The sequence below is a fragment of the Patiria miniata genome, unplaced genomic scaffold (genome assembly GCF_015706575.1).
Source record: "Patiria miniata isolate m_02_andy unplaced genomic scaffold, ASM1570657v1 HiC_scaffold_1, whole genome shotgun sequence".
NCBI lineage: Eukaryota > Metazoa > Echinodermata > Asteroidea > Valvatida > Asterinidae > Patiria > Patiria miniata.
In genome coordinates this window covers 5,432,932-5,443,946 of record NW_024037047.1, presented here as the reverse complement: position 1 = coordinate 5,443,946, position 11,015 = coordinate 5,432,932, and positions in this window count along the sequence as shown.

The following is an 11,015-nucleotide window of genomic DNA, read 5'->3' as shown; positions in this document are numbered from 1 at the left end:
CTCGGGTCTCGACGCTCCTTGTGTTTTTATTCAACGAGCGCACAATCAACCCACCCAAAACCGTTATCACCGACGGTATCACTGACGGTTCGCTGATAGAGGGCGCTATCTCCTGACGAACCGCTATCACACACAGACCGCTTTCAGCCACAAACCGCTATCACACACGAACTGCTATCGCAGGAGCGTCTCGGGGAAACTCCGTGTGCAAAACTTGACGCGCCTGTGACGTTGCTCATTTGCATAATGCATTCTAGCATGGAAAACACGTGATCAGTCTTGTACCTGAACGACTGTTTTGCTGAACACGAAATTGGCTTGTTCAAGTATGGCGGATCAAGTTCAAGTATGGCGGATTGTGCAGCAGAGCCAGAGGCCTCTGCTGGCAGTCGCATTCGGCCAAAAGAAAATCTCGCTGTTGTGTTATTTGTAACTAATTTTGGCTGCAAAAAGATAAACTACACATTCCAGTTATCACTCCAGGATGTGTGTGGATACAAGCATTATAGTGATCCCCATTTTAATTCCTAAACTGGATCAGTGGATGACTCATGTTAATAACAATATAGGGTTTGGATTCAGAAGCCTATATACGAGCCAGTTCACATCTATGCTCTATACTCCCCATCTCATGGCCGACGCAGACAAGGTCGTCAGCGCCCACTCTACCCAGAGTACATCGCTAGACTATTGACACAGCATTTTCTGCTCTGCCCGAAAGAGATCCGGAGACTCGCACAAAACGGAAATGAATGGGGAAACCTTGTGTCCATCTGCTGTGCAGTCGACTGATGATGATGATGATGATCAATGATGATGAGGGTTTGATATTAACACAAGTATTCATCAGCAGTCTTGGCCCCATAAAAGCAACTTCTCTGTGTATACATAATTGTATGTAACAACAAATGCATCGTAGATTGGGAGAGAAGTATGGCCGCATCAATTGCTGTGGCCATTCTTCAGTCCGTCAACATCAACACGTACTGAGCTCGATGAATGCTTACCGCCACTACCCCGCGCCATTCAACAAAACTTTCCACCAGTAGTAGCGTACGGACGTGCGTACATACACAACCAAAACGCACTGCCGAACGCATTCTGACAACGTACACGTGGTGGGTAGTCCGTCGAATCCGACGATGACATCTTTGCACGATCAGTGTGTGCGCATATGACTGTAAAGTCCAATTCTTGAGCGGCACAGCCGTCCGCAGTGAGGGCATGGAAATTGTCCTGGTTCGGCTGGCACAGCTGCAGTTGCCGCTTTTCTCCTCTCACGGGCGATGGCAATGCCTGCTCTTCTCTGCTCCTCGGAGCTGTCAAGGGCCTGATGTGTAAGGGTTCACCATCAAGCCCGATCCTGTGCATGCTGTTCCAACTCCTTGGGAGGGATGCCCGCATTGTGTGATGTTGGCTTTCACACAGTCTTTGTACCTCTTGAGATGTCTTCTTCGTTTTCCCCTTCCAAGAGAGAGTTGTCCATAGAACAGCTGCTTTGGAATTCTGGACTTTTCCATTCGGATGGCATGGCCAGTCCATCGGAACTGGGCTTTCAGGATAGTAGCTTCGATGCTTGTGGTATCTGCCTTATCAATCATCTCCAGGTTTGTGACTCTATGTTGCCACCGTACACAAAGGATTGATCTCAGACTGTGCATGTGGAAGCGTTCCAGCATTTTCAGGTGTCTTCTGTAAAGGGTCCAAGTTTCACATCCATACCGGAGGCTAGTATTGGATGATGGCTTTGTACACCTTCCAGTTTTGTAGACAACTTTATGCTGTGTTGGTTCAGAACACGTGTTCGCAGGCGACCAAGGGCTCTGCTGCCCATGCAAATCCTGGTGCTGATTTCTTTGTCAAGAGAGCCATCATCAGAGATGAAACTGCCCAGAGACTTGAAGCTTTCCACTGTCTTGAGCTCGCTACCTTCAATGGAAATTGAAGGAGGGGGACCGCAGCAGTATCAGGTTGGTAAAGTACCTCTGTCTTACCAAGGCTTATGGTGGGGCCAAAAAGACGGGAGGCTTCTGCAAACTTGTCAACGATCCGCTGGAGGTCAGATTCATTGTGTGCCATCAGCGCGCAGCATCAGCAAAGAGCGCCTCAAGGACGATCCTCTTGGTCTTTGTAGTGGCATTCAGGCGCCGAAAGTCAAAAAGTGACCCATCAAGCCTGTACTCCGGGTACACTTCAAGCTCGAGGTCGCGGACAGCATGATTGAGCATACAGGTGAAGAAGAGGTTGAAGAGCGCACGTGCCAGCACGCAGCCCTGCTTTGCGCCATTGGAGATCTCAAAAAGGCCTGGGAAGTTTCTCCATCTGAGAGTGCGAAACCATTCATGTCATCGTGGAAGAGGCGAATCATGTTGACAATTTTTCTAGGACATCCAAGCTTTGCAAGTATAGTCCAGAGTGCTTCTCTACTGACTGTGTCGAATGCTTTGGTCAGATCTATAAAGACCATGTAAAGGTCCAGGTTTTGCTCAATGCACTTTTTCTTAACCTGACGTACAGCGAAGATCATATCGATAGTGCTGCGGCCAGGACGAAAACAACACTGTGACTCCAGTAGATTTTCCTCTGATATAGTGGCGATGAGGCGGTTGAGTATGATACGGGCAAAGATCTTTCCAGCGATTGATAAGAGGGAGATGCCCCGGTAGTTGCCACAGTCCGCTGTGCTGCACTTGTTTTTGAATAGGGAGACAATCAAGGCATCTTTGAAGTCCTTTGGCATGTCTTCATCCGCTTATATGCTCGTTAGGAGGCTGTGGAAATTCTCAAGTATCGCTGGACCTGCTGCCTTGAATAATTCTGCAGGAATTCCATCCATTCCCGGAGCCTTACCGGAGCTGGTCTGACTGATGGCTTTTTTGACCTCGTCCAGAATAGGGGGAGGTCAAGACTGTCAATGTTGGGTTTCTGAGGAATCTGATCGAGGGCAGCACTGCTGACTATGGAAGATCTATTAAGTAGGCTGTTATTTTAAGTGTTCCCTCAATCTCTCACTGATGCTGTTCTTTTCCTTCAGCAAAGTTGTACCATAGAAGGGGGGGGGGGTGGAGGTTGGTCTGGACGGTCCATACACTGTCTTGATAGAACTGAACAACATCTTGGAGTTTTTTTGTATCAGCATAGTTTTGGACCTCGTCTGCTTTCCTATCCCACCACTCATCTTGCATTCTGCGCAGTGCTGCTTGTGCTCGACTCTGTAGGAGTTTGAAACGACGACGTTTTGATGTAGAAGATGTTTCGTTTTCCCAGGCAGTAAATGCTTTCTGTTTTTCTTCCAGAATCGTTCTGATGCTTCATCATTTTCATCAAACCAGTCCTGGTGGGCTTGTTTTTTTCATTCCAAGTGTTGACTGAGCTGATTTTGTCACTAGTGTTTTTAACTGATCCCACTTATTAGTTGTACTTCCCGACAGTGGTCCATGGGTTTTCAGCTCATCATCGCGGCTGGTGGCGAAAATCTCGCAATGTTCTATATGTTTCAGCTTCTCGGTGTTAAAAGACGGCCTGATAACCCTGGGCTTCATGCGATGCACTGGGACGATGTGCAGTGCGAGGACTGATCTCACTAGACGGTGGTTGGTGCAGCACTCGGCTCCACACATGGCCCTTGTGATCCTGATATCACCAATGTCCCTCCTGCGACTGAACACAAAGTCAATGAGATGCCATTGCTTGGATCTTGGATGCATCCAAGTTGTCTTGTCAGCTAGCCTGAAGAAAGTGTTGGCGATTGACAGGTCGTTCTCTGCACATAGGGTCAGCAGAAGAAGGCAATTGTCGTTCATTTTCCCGGTGCCATGTCGCCCGGGGACCCCTTTCCAGTTTTCGTAGTCATTGCCAACTCTGGCATTGAAGTCGCCAAGCAGAAGAAGTTTGCCACCAGATGGTGTTGCTTTGATTAAGCGGTCCGGGTCTCTGTAAAAATCCTCTTTAACTTCATTGCTGCTAGCCAGAGTGCGTGCATAGGCGCTGATGATTGTTACATGGCGAGATATGTTGAAGGGGATGCGGAGTTTCATGAGTCGCTGACTGATGCCAATCGGGAGGTCAGGCAGCTGGGTTAGGAGAGTAGTTCTGATGGCCAATCCTACTCCGTGAATTCTTGCTTCATTCACACCCTTGCCTTTCCAGAAGAAGGTGTAGCCTCCTTTCAGCTCTGTGATCGAGCCTTCCTCTGCAAGTCTGGTCTCACTCAGGGCAGCAATGTTGTAGCGCCCCAGCTCTCTTGCCAATAGTGCTGTTCTCCTATCAGGCCTTGAGGTGTTTTCTCGATCCATGAGTGTTCGGACGTTCCATGCTCCAATGTTCAACGTTCTTGTTCTGTTATTATTCCACTTGTTTCGACCGCTGTGTAGGTAAACTGCCAGCCGCGGTATGCTGACCAGTTCAGATGGGACAAGCAATGTTTAAGATACCTTTTCTAGTCTCCTTACTCGTTTAAGGGTGAGCTGTGCAGATCCTAAAAAGGGCTGCTCAGTCACCTGGGATACTGCCGAACTTCTCTGTGTCCCGGGCCAGAGTCGAGCGATCAATGTCCAAGGCCGCCTGCGTGCAGGTTTGAGACTACGACTCCCAGTGGTTACCTCCACCCATCGCTTTGCCCCTCTCCCATCGCCGCAAGACTTGTGGGTAGCGCAGATGATGATTGGTCTGATGGTGCGCAAAGAAGCCTGTGCGGGAATGGTTTATAGTGGGAAAGTTGTTGCACAGGGGCAGTCCCACTCTCTCGGCTTCAGAAGCCTGGGTCCAGTGGTACACAGATTTGTCACGACTAGAGGCTACCTCAGCTGCAGTGGATGGCCGTGACGTCTTAAATGCCTTATCACACCCTACGCTCTCCACGAAGCGTTGCATTGCAGACCGTTGTTCTAGCTGTTGGATCTCAGTGGATCTCATCCACCCATCATTCCGGCCTCGTCTCTAATGAAGGATAGGCAAACTCCTTAACTCACCGACGGTTTAGACCCGTGGGCTACCCTCAGCTGGTTCGGGGTTGCTATGAGCAGCAGTAAAGAGGTTTGAAATCAGAGTTTTCCTTCTCCTTGGTGGGCAACCTTCCATGGCTAACGAACCCCACCTGCCCGGGTTTGAAATCAGAGTAACCTTCTCCTAGATAAGCTGCCTCCCATGGCTGACGAACCCCATCTGCCCGGAGCTATCTGGTTTTAAGGCGCCAGAATCCCGCCTTCACACCTCTGCTCACTATTTGAAACAGGGATCAGCACATGAAGCCGGGCAGTAGGAGTTAGGAGAGGCTACTTGAGACGCTGACCATATGGGACAATTTCATGGTGCGAAGTGGCTCAATACTTTCCACAATCCCGGTCATTCATAATCCTTTGATCCCAACGTACACGTACACACATACGTACGTACACACACATACGATATGAACGCAGACGAACCAGGCTGATATGCTCATTATGCAGTATTATAATTGTGCTTTTGCGCATGCGTATTTCCGCTGTTAACCTTTGTTGAATATGCATGTTGAGGTCACTGCCTTTTTGTCACATGATATCACACGAGTTTCCCGAGACGCTCCTGTGATAGCGGTTCGTGTGTGATAGCGGTTCGTCAGGCGATTGTTCGTGATAATGGTTTTGGGTGGGTTGATTGTGCGTTCGTTGAATATAAACACAAGGAGCGTCAAGACTCGAGACTAGATGACATCTTACGTTAAGATGTTGACTTCCCGAGGTAATTTATCACCGGATGACGACATCTTCCAAGTACAATGCCGTCATCATCATGTTATTGATCACAGGATGACGATATCCTGAAAGTAGGATGTCGACTTGCTGAGATAATTTTATCAATGGATGACCACATCCAATTAAAAGGAGGAAGTCGGCATCCTCAGATTATTCATCCCGGGACGACGACATCTGAAAAGAGGAAGATGCCAACATCTTGAGGTAATTTCGAATGTTGTTCCGTGGAGTCATAAGAAATAGGTCATACTTTCAGGAATCAGGATGCTGTTGTCCCCTGATAATATATTTTATGATTTTGAACATGTGAAAGTTGACGATATTCTGTGATAATCTGTGGATCTCAACATCTTGGATAGCACCTACAGGGCTATACGTTACATTTTAGATGAAGTACTTTAAAAGACAGGAATCACTACACTGAAAGCTATTTCATGAAAGACATTTTATTTTAAATCCTCCTGCCCCTAGTCCGATCGAGTTAACTTAATTGACCGGAATACAGCACGTTTTCAATGATTGGAAATAAGAGAACATTATTCAGCCAAATTCGACGAATTCATTAAACAACATGTATAAGGGTCTCCTTACCGATGTGGAAATGAACGCCCCCATCGGTACTTTCAGACAGAGCCAATAATGCGTCTTGGGCGCCTTTCACGGCGAAGTCCAGTCGATAGGGCTGTCCCGCCTTCATAGGTGGTACTCCATTGTAATTGTATTCAAAATTACCCTCGGCCTCAAAAGCAACACACTCTATCAACACAAGGGCAGAAAATGAAAACAAATCTTTCGATTATCAACTTGGTAAACCCAATACGCCTGTGGTTTTTTTTGTTGGCTGAGTATGGTCCCACAGGGCCACGGGTGTCCTCTTTGTGACGGACTTAATGAATGAAATGACGTCCAGCGAAAAGCTATACATAAATCAATGTAATAGAATTTCGTGCGCTCTGTTACCAATTTACTAAGCTTGCCACTTGTTCAGGCGTAACGTTTCTTGAACCATTATCATTCTCAAAGTTAGCAATTATGTGCCACAGCTTTTACTGCATGTAATACGGTATATAAATATGAGGCTGTATTTGATGAGCATTGGTTCTTTCACCGTTGAAAGAAAATAGAATAATCTTTCTTCGTCTGGCCGCCAGAATCCGCGAGGTTTGTCAGGGTGCAGACCATTAAAAACCCGTCAATTCCTGCGCAGGAGCTTATTCATATTTTGTGATCCCACAGGTGATTTTGAGTAAGAGTTCCTTGCGGCCTATACTTGGGACGGATCGTAAAAATATTTCTGAAGATCAAGGATTTGTGACTCTTGGCTTCCAACTTGAGAGATTTCGTTAAAAAACTATAACACAACTTGTGCGCCCATTTCACATAGAGACGGGGGTCTACATTTAGACCTGGTCGCAGAGATTGACAACCGTTTATTAAAGGGGTGCTTGGTGGATTAAAAAAAATCATATCGCTATCTGTGGTAAAGTTGAAAAGACAATTGTCCTAGTGGTCGTAATCTTTAATTTCTAGGGGGAAAAACACATTGCCGCCTCATTCATAATGAGCGTCACCAGGGGGTTATTTTGTTTCTGTCCGATTTTGTGTTGTTTTCTACGACCGCGTATTTGGGGAAACTGTCAATTGTACTTCTTTAATTCTATGGGGTCACAAAACTGATTCAATGTTGTTTTTGGCAAGACAGGAACTCTGTCAAATATACTGGGCAAATAAATAATGATTTCCACACTGGTACTATACTGTGTTCTCAAATATGGCCGCTGAATGCAAACGCTGTATTCTTGGGGCCAGTTTGTTTTTGTAAGATTTTAAAAGGTTTCTTACCCCCGTGTGGTTGCTCGTCGAAGTAAAGACAGCCATTTGATGGATACAAGTCACTCATGTCTGGCGAGTACACGGCCGAGTTGAGCTGGCAGAGACTTCCGTTTAGGCAGAAGTTGAAGGATTTGCAGGCGTCTTCGCGCAGGCACTCGACGGCGCACGACGCGTAGGAGGGCGCCGTGTGGTTACGGTAGGCCCGGCCAAGTAGCGCGTGGTCCCGCAGCGGTCCACGGTAAAACGCGTGGGTTTCCCCGCTCAGCAATCGATGCTCCCGCGGACCTGGGAGGCAGGACTTTATTCCCGTTTCCGCGGAAGAAACGACGGTGATAGCCACCAACAAGTCGAGACAAAACGTGACGAAACCCATTGCTGATCTGTCTGAAATGGGAAAATGGATACAGAATATGTTTGTGCCGACTCATGCTTGTTACGTGTGTTAGACCTGCTGTAGAGTTCATGCGTGTTAAAGGCATAGAATCATTTATTTTTCATGAATTTTTGTGAGTCTTCAAAAATAGAAAAAAACCTCAAAATCCAAGGGGAATGTTCAAAACATAACCTTTTGAATTTTTAGCGAAGTTGATATTACTTTTCAAGAAAATAGAAAAAAAAACCATGTAGGTACACCTTTTGATCACTCGCCTCTCCAAAATAGCTCTGGTATCATCTTTCGTAATATTTTATTCCAAATATACAACAGTCTGGATCGACAGAGTGGATGACTGATCCCTCTCGTCTTTCTTCTGAATTTCTTTCATGACCAGTTCCAGTTCCCTTGATTTTTTTTTCGTTCAAAGTATTGTTTGCCTCAAATTAATCGACTACTGTTTTGTTTTCCTTATTGTCTTCTTACATTGCTATAGTATTCATTGAATCATGTGATTGTGACAATAATGTCATAGGCTTTGTTACACATGTCTTGTTTTGTTAATAAAGAAACGAATTATAATACACATATATTCGTCTATTGCATGCACTTTATATTTCCAAAACAACAATCACTCAATTGACTGATCTTTGGAAATCACATAGGCCTACATTTTTCGATTTCTTCTATTACAGCAAAGCAGAGAATAATTTCATAGGGTGCTTGATAACAGTACGATCTCCAAATCTGTCTTTAATTAAACCGAAATAATTATTCTCTCTCGCGCTGTTTGTACTATAAAGGTCTAAACTTCTAAATTTGTGGTCATGACAAATGCATAATTTATACACTAAAATCACAAATAGTCCAAGGCTTGTGGCACATTTTACATGCACAATGCATTTTACGACAACTTTGATCCTACATGTAATCGCCTTTGTTTTAACTTGAATTACGCCTACAAATAAGGCAAAATAAAAGAGCACAAATTTACATTAAATAATTACCAAAAAGCTTCAGGATGAACTGCACGTTTATTTTTTTTCAACACTCACTGCCAACACTAACTAATCAATATTTTTTGATATAAAAAAATAAACATCCCATTAGGCCAAAAAAAAGTCTCCGGTTTCTGGTATGGAGCTTGCCCAAATAGTGGTGCGGCGACGCGGCTTTTTTTTTTTTACCTGATTTGTTTGCTTCAAATGTCGGCTGATGACTGCAAAATGGTGCCCGACTAAACTTAGTGCAAATATATGGGAGTCCAGAGGCCACATAAAGCTTATTCTCGACCATAACCAATCTAAAAACACGTTAAAATTGTGCAGCAGCAGGATTCCAGTCAAACCAGTGAGTTTGGCGGTTTTGAGACATCATCTTTCATTAAAAAAAAAACCTTTTTCATTTTGCCGACGCGCATGGCTACGGCGACGCGCGCGCATACCAGAAACCGGAGACTTTTTTTGTTGGCCTTATGAATACAAAAGAACAAAACGCTTCATCGGTGACGCTTGTCTGCTTTAATCGAAGTCTTTAATTTTTTAAAACCTAAAACGAATTGTTATAATTTATAATTCAGTAACAGCGAGAATGGACAGAAAAGAACACATCCATTCACTGCCAACCATCAGTCTCGTCTTCTCTTGGCAAAACCTTAATTGATTTTAAATGGAAAGCAACACATTTTGCTGCATTAGCACTCCATTCAAGGCTGAAATATATTTTTTTCTGTTAAATAAATTAATAAAATCCTAATGCAAGCTGCCTTCATTTATAATGCAACAACTCCGGGGAAATACACAAAAGGAGGCACAACCATTCTGCCTGCTTTCTGCCTTTTCTTGTCTCCGAAATGTCAACTGGAGTGTCGTTTAAAAAGATTAATGAACTTCATTGACCATTATAATATTTATTGTATGGTTTCACTGATGCGGGAAGCCAATACACAAAAGAATCCATAGCGGCTAATTCTCCCTGAGCTGTTTTTCAGCACAGAGTATGCGTAATCCTTGTTGTAACCCATCTGGTACGCATCCACGACGGCGACTGTTATAGTCAAGATAAATAGGGGACCATGTACATTTCACTCCCATAGAACGTGCGATATTTACAAGTTATCTATAAGTGCGGCGGAAACTTGACTGCGCACATCCTCTTGTTAGATGCCAAGTTTAACTGTTTTTACGCGCGTACTTTAAAGAAATATTTACTTTATTTGTTTTCGTATCAAGCGAGCCCTAAAAATGCTTTGGATAGAATTTCACCTTGGGGAAAAATCCATGTGGTGTTTTTCCCTTGTAAATTGGTTGCTAAGATGCCAACAGATTCTGAGTTTTGGTCGTTCATGTGTCAGTTTTTGGCCTAAGATTTCTAGACATTTGATGTTTAACAGGGCAATAAAATACTGAACATAAAACCCCACGATGCAATCTTTTACATACAATAGATTTCTTTTCGCTGTTTTTTTTGTCCGTTTTGATAAAACGGAGCAATTTTAAAAGCCGACTAAACAGTATTGTTTTAATACCTGTTGTTCGCTTGCGATACGTGGTTCCAGATCTCAACAAACCTAATTTTTCTGAGATCGTAGTTACGTACTCAACATAATAGAGAGCATTTTTTGGACAATATTCAAACGCAGTCAATCAAGAGATAAAAAAAATCTAGAGAAAATATGTAGTTCATAAATCTGATTATTTGATAATCCCCTCTACCGTTATGTACGAGTATGAATGTTGCGAAAACCTCTGAAACTATGTTTTTGTCGAAAACAAAATGGTCCTAAATGTAAACAAACGACATCTTAGAAGGACGGTTGTTTCATGAAATCACTGTTTCTTTCTCAGAAAATATTTCTTTAAACATTTCTTCGACAATTATACAGTATTACAGTTAATGAACTAAATAATGATACAATAACAACGGCTCCCAAATTAAGTGATCTATAAACGATAAAATACAAAGATATCTTTATGAGTGGGGAGGGGGTGTGTTAGGCATTATATATTGAACATTTCCAGGCCTTAAAAAAACTCGTTTTGTCAAGGCTAATAATAAACTCCATTTATGTACCCTTC